Source organism: Athene cunicularia (assembly GCF_003259725.1).
Source record: "Athene cunicularia isolate RWA chromosome 13 unlocalized genomic scaffold, athCun1 chr13_part1, whole genome shotgun sequence".
NCBI classification, from domain to species: Eukaryota; Metazoa; Chordata; class Aves; order Strigiformes; family Strigidae; genus Athene; species Athene cunicularia.
Window position 1 is genome coordinate 6,591,660 of NW_020799117.1, and position 7,667 is coordinate 6,599,326.

General features: G+C 60.3%; 1 long non-coding RNA gene across 1 annotated transcript in view; it reads right to left on the bottom strand.

Moving 5' to 3' along the window:
* Positions 1-1,626: 1,626 nt before the first annotated feature.
* The window catches only part of LOC113485068, a 16,666-nt gene continuing 10,625 nt past the window's right edge, over positions 1,627-7,667 (bottom strand). The window contains exons 2-3 of the long non-coding RNA XR_003399349.1: positions 1,788-1,792; positions 1,627-1,639 (exon numbers count right to left, since the gene is read on the bottom strand). This is a non-coding gene — a long non-coding RNA (uncharacterized LOC113485068). The remainder of the gene's footprint in view (positions 1,640-1,787; positions 1,793-7,667) is intronic.

The window sequence follows — 7,667 nt, forward strand, 5'->3', positions numbered from 1 at the left end:
ACACCTCTTCTATGGGTCTAAGGGAGGGATGCAATGCCAGGGATGCCCCTGTCCCACGTTGAAGTGGCCAATGGGATCTGCAGGGAGCAGTGCCAGCCACCCTCTGTGCTAGGGACCTGGACATGTCCCTTCCCTGCTTGTAAAAGAGATGTCACCCTGTTTTACAAGCACCATGGCCCGTCCCCAGGTGCCACGGAGGGACATGGAGCAGGGGGAACCGGTGAAGAGCATGAGGCTATCAATTGCAGATATTTTCAGCCCTCTCCATCAGCACCTCCACTGCTCGCTGCTCTGGGGATGCTCTCTCGTCCTCGGGGTGTGGGCAGGGAGGGGACACGCTGCCAGCCTTCCCCAGCCCCGCTTTGCCACTGTTAGTCACAGTTCTGCAGCACAGCGTGGCTTTGCCCTGTCCCCAGGATGGGAGGCCTATTTGGGATCTCAGACCCCCAGGGAAGGTGGAGCTGGTCCCCCCCACTTCACAGCAGGGATACCCAGCAAGTTCCAAAACCAGGGACATCCCTTTCCTGGCCTAGGGGGGTTGACTGCTCCCGTGGAGAGACAAAATCACGCAGCAGGGTGATCCTGGTGAAGCTGAGCAGTTTTCCAGGCCGTAATTAAGGGTTCCCCCCCTGCAGGGAAGGGTGTTGGTTCAGAGGGGCAGCTTTCTGCCCCCTCCAGCCCCCCAGGACAGACATGGTGCCCCAGAGCCAAGCACGGGGCCGTGCTCCCAACCGCTACGAGCGCTTGAAGCATATAGGTGGTTAATGCCTTCAGCATGTATGAAATATCCCATATGCTGGGAAACAAAAGGGGCTCTGTGCTATTAAAGTTTCATTTCCCCACTCCCCTCCTCCCGCCCCTCTCCCCCCTGTTCACCCTGCCCTGCGCGGCGCGGCTGGAGGAGAGCAGGCGAGGAGACGTGGGCGCTGCGGCCCCCAGCTCCCAGCCGGACCCCGGGGTCCAGGCATGGTGGGGGCACCGTGGCCTTGACCCCCACCTCAGGCTCAGCTGGAGCACATGGAAAGCAGAGAGCTTTGCTTCCTCGCAGGAGAAAAGGGAAGAAGCAAGAGGTGAGTGTGGCGAGTATGAGCATCCCTGGGCTTACCGGAGTTGCCCAGGGCTCTGTGGCTGTCCCAGCAGGATGCTGGCTGGGGATGGATCTCGGTACCCGCGGGGGCAGTTGCAGGACACACTCCTCCGGCACCGACATTGGCAAACTCCAGGATGGAGGGGCCTCCAGGCAGAGCGGAGGGTGGAGATGGGCTTCCCCAACACCCCCGGCATGTTTTCCCCATGACAGGGGCTCTCTTGGCTCCTCGGTCCTGCCCGGGATGGAGCCTGTCCTTGGCTGGTGTGGGCTGGGGGTTTGGAAGGGGGAACAGCCCTTTTCCCCAGGATCCCCCCGTAGCTGCTGAGGAGAGGATGAGCTGCTGTGGAACTGTGCTGGAGGGGAGAGAAGAGGCGAGGAAAGAAAAGGGAGAGCAGTGCTGAGCAGGGGGCTTGGTGGCAGCAGAGCCAGCCCAGGGAGGCAGCCCGGTGCCCTGGGGGGACCCAGACACCCCATCGGTGTCCCCTTGCAGGGACACCCCTTCCTTGTGGCCTGGGGGTCCACAGGGTTTGTCTCCAGCAGCTCCCAGGGCTGCCAGTGATGGTCCCCTGGGCTCCTGAAGGGGTTAAGAGAGGAAAGGAAAAGCAGAGAAAGAAAACAGAGTTGGGAGAGAGCGGGTCGGTCAGGGGCTGTTTGCACTGGCTTGGATGTATCCTCGGCATGTTTATTCCTACTGCACAAGCACTTTTGCCAGAGCGAGAGCCAGACTGCTGAGCACGCTGCACACACACACACACACGCTGCTTCTATTGCTCATGCATGCACAGCCCCATCCTAAAATGCTTCCCAGTCGCACCCTTCTTCTACCTTCTGCCCATTTCCCTGTGTTACAGATAGCACGGGGACCCCTCTGAGGAGCGATGGCTGGTGGCCGTGCCCCAGCCTCAGGGACCCCCGGAGCCCAGCCGAGGGACAGGGCTGCTCTCCTGCCCCTACCCAGCCTGTCCTGGCCGGGTTCGCAGCCTTGGGTGAGCTGGATGGAAGCAAACCTCATGTCCCAAGGCCACCAGCCTGCTGTGCCGCTGGAGCCAAGGCCTGGGAACGGGCATGTGCTGGGATTTGGCTGCTTTCCTGGGCTGGAAAGAAAACACCCCCCTCCCCAGGATGCTCTTTGTTTCCCATGGACTGCCCGTGGGGCTCAGGGGGGCCAGACCCTGTGCTGGGGTGCACTCAGCCCCTGTCTCCTCACTGTGCTACTAAAATGTCCTTGATCCCAGTCGTGGCTGTCCCCAGGCCATGTACATCTCTCTCTCCTCTCGGGTCCCATCCTGCATCTTTGGGATCAGAGCTGGGGACCAAGGGACTGGCCAGGGCTGCGGATGCGGGAGCTGGTGGGGAGCTGCTCCCCCTCTCTTAGCAGCATCATCCTGTTCCCCATCCGCCTCCTCCAGGCTTTAGGGCTTCAGGGATGCCTGGTGGGGGGTGTGACAGTGGGGAGGATGGGGCTGCCAGGGCTCAGCAAACCTCAGTCGAGCTGCCGGCTCTGCCATTGACCTTACATCTACACGTGGGCAGGTCGAGCGCCGTGATCCCGGCAGCCCTGGGTCATGGCCCCTCGTTTGTCTGCTCGGGGGAAGCTGGGGGGGCTGTGACAGTGGCAGACATCGCTGTGAAATCAGGCAGCAGCTCACGCTGTGCCACCCCCGGGATGGCCCGGGAAGCTCAGCAGGCCCTGGACCCTGGAAGGCTGAGATGCTCTGGCTGTCAGTCATCCCAGCTCAGGCGGCCCCAAATGTGCAGAGGTTGCTTAAACTGGCTTTTCAAGCCCCTGTGGGTTTTTCTGCTTAGTTAATGGGTCCTGTTTTATGTCTGCTGAGGCTGAGCCGCCTGAGGCCAACACAGCTGCGGGATGAGCCCCAACCCTGCTGCAGGATGAGCCCTAACCCTGATGCAGGAGACTGCCCTGCCCTCCCCAACGAGGCAGGTTTTTGGCACAACTGACAACAGGCATCCTGACAGCCGGGGGTGACCCCATCCCCACCGTGCTCGCCTCCAGGAGTGAGATTTTGTTTAATCAGCGAGCATTCATCATCACTCCCCAGCAAATGTTCAGCAGTATTGCTTGGGAAAGGCATGAAGGGGCAGTCACGCCAGCCCTCCCTCTGGCATCTGCTGCTGGAGCTCTGCAGGGAAATCTGGGTGTGGGACCTGCTGTGCCAGCGAGCCGGTGGCTGCACCATTCCTGCGCGATGGGTAACGAAGATGAGCTGCTTGGGGCAGGCAGGGGTGAGCAGAGCCGAGGGGCTGGGAGCTGCCTGTACCCATCTCGCCAAGCTGGCTCCTTGTGGCATGGTTTGGGTCTGCTGTGCAGCCGTGGAGGTGCCAACCGTGGGGAGAGCCGAGCTGCACTGCCAGCCGGACCACTGGACCCCAACCAGAGTGAGCCTCCCTGCCCTCCCTCCACCCAGCCAGCTGCCACGGCTTCACATGTCCCAGGGCTGGAAGGAGCCCCCAGTTCATCACTCAGCCCCGAGTGGGTTTATAGAAGCGGGGATGGGCTTCCCCGCCCTGGCCACCCCCAGCCCAGAGCTTGGTCTTTAAGGTTGTCTTCTCTCTCAGATCAACCTGGTTTTACGTTTCAGTTGAGCTTTGAAAAGGCTGAGATGCATTTCATCCCTGGCTTCCCACAGCCAGCTGACAGGGCTCCAGCTGACCGCCCTGTGTCCCCGAGCTGTGGTGGCCAGGGGTCCCTGGGAACAGCCACCCACCTCGGTGGCACCTTGGGCTTGCACTGGGCTGCAGCTGGTGGGACCTGCGGTCTGCAGCACTTGGCAAACCTGGTGATTTTCTCCCCAAAACTGCACTGAGAAGGGCTCAAGGCAGCTGTGACAGCTGGGCTGGGGCTATCCTCCACCCCAGACACAGCAGCTGAAGCTGAAGTCAGGGTCCAAGATAAGCAAAGGGTAGGACGCTGGGACCTGCCCTGCGCAGGGCTGTGCCGTGCAGCCAGGGTGTGGGCAGCTCCCGGGATGGTCCGGATGGGACCCCAGGTCAGATGGCCCCGTTAGGGATGATGGGAAGGGGTAGACTGACTTCTGAATCCAGCCAGGAGGGCTGAGCAAGGCCGGTGTTGCTCTGCTCGTGTACACAGACTAATGTTTGATGGATGTAAATCCCTGTGGAGCATTGGGGTTCGCTGGAGCGCACCCCAGCCTGGGGCTGGGAGGTGGTTTGAATGGTGGGAGGAAGGGAGCGGGTTTGCTGAGTGCCATAACCTGCCAAAAAACACCCCGGGAACCAGGGTGGTGGAGCGAGTGCAAACACCCACCGGGGCTTGATACGGGATGTTTGTGCCAGGGTACAAAATGCATTACACCCCAAATCCAGCTCAGCCTGCATGGTGCTGCCCTCCAAGGAGCCAGCATCCCCCCCGCCCCTGTCCTCCACCCCAGCCCTCTCTCAGCCTCCTCGGTGCCCGGGAGCAGAGAGGTGAGCTGCCCAGGGTGACTGCTCTCCTCCCTGAAGGTGGAGGGACAAGCCCAGGGCCTGCGTGAGGAATCCTGCAGCGGTGCAAAGGGCTGCAGAGCAGTGCAAAGGGCTGCCCCTGCAGCCACGGGAAGCGTGGGGTGGAGGAGGGAGAGGACATGGTCCAGCTGTCCAGGATGCCACTGTCCTCCTCTTCCCTTTCTCTGCTCACTGCTTAATAAGGACAATTCCTCTGGTGCCCCGCAACCCCCGTACCGTCCCCGGGCATTTCTCCTGCCACTTCTCCCCACCAGCTGTGGGCAGAGGATGAGGGCACAGCTTGGTGTGGGCACCCACGTGCCAGGACCGGCAGCCCATGTCTCCACAGGCAGGCTGGGGCGCTGAGGGCCACGGGGGTTGCACGGGGACAGGCGCTCAGGAATGTTGTTTTTTCCATCCCAGTTTCCGTCAAGGTAGTAAATCAGTGCTGCAAAAGGCTTTTGTTTTTTCCCCAGCACGCTGCCGGCTGCTGTGCCTGCCAACCCCTGCCTCACCCGCAGGAGCCAGGATGCGGCCACCCTTGCCCACACTCCCAGGGCTTGCTCCGGGGACAGGGTCCATTCTGGCCTGGCAAGGCTGGGGACGTGTCATGCCAAGGGAGGTGACCTGGCATCTCCTCTCTCATCCTGGCAGGGATTTCCAGGGAAGCAATCACATCACATCTCAGCTTCCTTGCTCCCCTTCCCTGGGTGCTGGATGCCCACAGAGAGCCCTTGGCCCCTGTCGCGAGGGTTTTTCTCCATCCATCCTGCACAGCCCAGTCACGTCCCTCCTGTTGCCATCCCCTCCCAGCTGGGAGCAGTCCCAGTTTCCCATGGAAGGATGTTGGGGTGGCACAGAGTGACACGGAGCTGGTCCCAGCCCTGCACGGCTTTGGGGTTTAGCAGTGAGGTCCTTGTGCAGTGGGGTCACCCCGCAGGCAGCTCGGCTGTGCCTCCCCCCAGCACGTGGCTCAGCAGCACATCCCGGCCAGGTACCCGGGGAGCTGGGGGGGATATTGGATTGCAGCAGATGGGAGAGTGTCCGGGCACAAGGTGACTCAGGCGCGACTCCAAATGCCGCTGGGTGACAGCTACACCGCAAAGACGTCTCCCGTATCAGTTGTGGAGGCAGTGCTCCCTTAAAGAAACACGAGGACCCCCAGGGACATGCAGTTGCCCTTCGGGGATGCAGCTGACCCAGGCTCCTTGTCCCATGTGGTGTCAGCGGGGGAAGGTGTCACGGTGGGGAGAAGGTGCCACGAGTGGAGAAGGTGCCCAGCTTCCCCAAGGGGACATTCAGCTGCTGGCATGGGAACGGTGTAAAGATCCCCAGATGTATACGTTGCAGTAGGACTATTTTGGAAAAGGACGGAGTCGATCTTGTGACCAGAGCTGGGGACTGCAAGTCTGGACAGCAGGGTCCTGCCTGAGTGACAGCAACCCGCTGCCTGACCTCAGGGAAACCTGAGAGTCCCCGCTGTGCTGGGGACAGCTTTCGCACCCCTTCCCGCCTCCCCGTCCTGACTTGTTTAACGATGATGAAAACCAAGTGTTGGGCAGTGATGTGGCTGGGGACAAAGTGGGAAACTGGGGACAGAGCCCAGGCTTGGCTGCAAATCTGACCCCCACGCTATGTCATCCCTGTGGCTGGGCCACCCGTGGTCCCCAGGGCTGTCCTGGAGGTGCACCCCATTTTTTTTACAGCCGTACCACCTCCTGCTCCTGTGTTGTGGCTGGGACAGGAGCAGCCCAGGCCACCACGGTCCCCTGGGTCCCCTGGGTGGGTGCCGGGAGCAGATGGAGATGGAGACTTTCTGCAGGCCCTGTCTCTCTTGGGTTCGACAGCCTGAATGCCAGCAACGCCTGCCAAAAATATTTGTGTGGGAGGTGAAAAGTTAACTTTAGTTTTCCTTTTTTCAATGGCGGGGGGGTGGCAGGGTGTGAGAAAGGCAGGCGGGGGGGGGCTGTGCATCACCCGCCAGTGAGTGGGCAGAGAAAGATAGCTGAGCAAAAGGTCTCCCTGCTGCCAGATTTCAGCACTTTATGAATTGAAGGATTTTTTTATTATTATTCTTCCCTCCTCTGGCACCATTTTGCAGCTTCTCATAGAGACTCTTTCCTGCCAGTGAGCGTGAGGTACTTCCCTGGGGTGGCATGGCCAGGCAGTGGCTTGCTGGGGCTGTGAGCTGAGCACCAGTGCTCGACGCAAGCATCTCTTGCTCCCCAGTTTGGTGCTTTGCCCCTGAAATGGTCCCCGAAATGACCCTCATGCCCCTTTACAGCCTCATTTTTTGCAGGCAGGGGTCTGCACAGGTGAGCAGTTGTTACCTCAGACTGATTTTATGGATGTGGCTGGTGATGCTGCTCCTCTTTGCTGGTGCAACGATGCATCCAGGGCATATATGCCCATCCTACCCCGCTGGTCATCTATCAGACAGGGTCAGCTCCATAGCATTTGCTAGAGATGCTCATTACACATAAATATTCCCCTCCCGCACTGCTTGCAGAGCCCGGGTCTCGGTGCTGTGTCCTGGGGGGAAGGAGGCTCCTCCACTGGCAGCTCAGTCGCCACAGACGTGTGACTCGTATTTGGGTGGTGTGGGTGGCCCCACGTCCTCAGGGAACGCTGCCGCTCAGGTCTCACCAAGGAGGGGTTTGTCTGGGGAATGCTGGAATCGTGGGCGCCCGTCCTCAGGATATGCCCATCTGCAGAAAGAACTCCCGAAATGGAAGGGGGCGGCTTTGGAAGATGGTTTTCAGGGCGGTACAGACTTGCATAGCAAACTGTCAAGGCAGCTCTGGTGTAGGATGGCCAGGAGTCATGCTGCCTGAGAAACCTTCTCCCTACAGATGGGGCAAGGGGGTGGGAGCAGGGAGACAGCAGAGCTGCTCCGAGAGGATCTCTGCTGACCCGTGCTGGGGCTATTTTTGGCAACTTTCTCTTTGTCCTCATTTGAGATAAGGCAGCACCCTCCAGCTCCCACAACTTGCTGGGTTTCTAAGGAAAAATGTAGGTAGCTCCCCACAACTACTGGGGCCCTGAATTACATAAAGAGCAGGGTGAGGTTCCTTTTTCAGAGAGAAACATGGATACTTCCCCCCCCCCCCCCCCC